The sequence below is a fragment of the Triticum aestivum genome, chromosome 4B (genome assembly GCF_018294505.1).
Source record: "Triticum aestivum cultivar Chinese Spring chromosome 4B, IWGSC CS RefSeq v2.1, whole genome shotgun sequence".
Classification (NCBI taxonomy): domain Eukaryota; kingdom Viridiplantae; phylum Streptophyta; class Magnoliopsida; order Poales; family Poaceae; genus Triticum; species Triticum aestivum.
Genome location: NC_057804.1, coordinates 544,302,668 through 544,303,914, shown reverse-complemented (window position 1 = coordinate 544,303,914; position 1,247 = coordinate 544,302,668). Strand labels below are relative to the sequence as shown.

The 1,247-nt window shown below is 42.3% G+C and overlaps 1 long non-coding RNA gene across 1 annotated transcript in view; it reads left to right on the top strand.

Moving 5' to 3' along the window:
- Positions 1 to 300, top strand: part of LOC123093186 (uncharacterized) — a 3,952-nt gene extending 3,652 nt beyond the window's left edge. The window contains exon 3 of the long non-coding RNA XR_006445140.1: positions 73 to 300. This is a non-coding gene — a long non-coding RNA (uncharacterized lncRNA). The remainder of the gene's footprint in view (positions 1 to 72) is intronic.
- The last annotated feature ends 947 nt before the right edge of the window (positions 301 to 1,247 follow it).

The following is a 1,247-nucleotide window of genomic DNA, read 5'->3' as shown; positions in this document are numbered from 1 at the left end:
CGCGTAATATATATGCTTCCGGATGCATTGATTTAACCAGAGTGGTGTGTTTTCTGATACATTTTTTCTTAGGAAAGGAAAAGAAAGATACGGAAATTTTCTGATGTATCCGTGGCATTCACAATTTTGAAGAACATCCAGTAGCAACTCGGGAATAATGAGAATGATCATCCCTGCCTTTGTAGGGAAACATGCTTAGGTACTATCTATGTTCATCAAAACAATACAAAGCAAGTTGTCTGAAACGTCTTATAAAAACAAATGGAGGGAGTACATTGCAAAGTAGATTATCTAAACTCTACCTTGTCTAAAACAACGAGAATGACCATCCTTGACTTCGTACAGAAACATGGTAGGTTTGTTTGCAATATTTTTGACTACTACTATCGGATTATCTTCTCTATACACGTGAACTTTCACGTGCATGTTTACTAGTTGCTATATACAAGACACAATTTGCACTGTTTTGACCAAAAAAATTGTCATTTTTCGCCCTGAAGTCAACAGTGGGTTTTGGTTGGCGGAAAATTACATACTAGTGCAAAAGAAAGTCCAATTTATTCTAAAAGAACATCTGAACTTTTTTTTGACTTTTTATAAGAAAAATCAATTCTTGGGTGTATATACAACCATGAATCAAGGTAGTAAATTGCTCAAATCCACTACGGTTCTGGCTAGAGTACTCTTTTACCACCACTTTTGATAAAAATCACAAATGGCCACCACTTCCGCGACAAGAAATAAATCCCACTAATTCAAAACTTAGGCGCAACCAAACACAAAACTGACCAATTGGACCCACATGTCGGGCCAACTTGGCATATCTAAGTAGACAATACGCTGAAGTGGCCAAGGGTCCCACATGTCAGCCTCTCACCTCTTTTCTCTCTCCCTTTCATATCTCCTCTAGTTCTCTCTCTCTCTCTCTCAAACTTCCCTCTCTCTCCCGTATGCATGACCCCATGCCATGAAGCTTCGCCGATGCCGCCAGACTCCGGATCCAATCAAAATCAATCTCCCGCCTCCATGTGCGCCCTCAGTTGTTGTTTTCAGTCCAAAACTGGGTCCAACTACCACCGCAGTGCCCCGCATCACCGCCGCTGACTAGCCTCAAACCCAGCGGCGGAGCTATGTGGTGAGCTGGGGGGCTGTGGCCCCCCCAGCCTTGTAGATATTCCTGAAGATTTTTTTATTCGAAGGGCTTAGCTCAGGGAAAATTAGCATTTGCCCCCCCCCAACTCTTCATC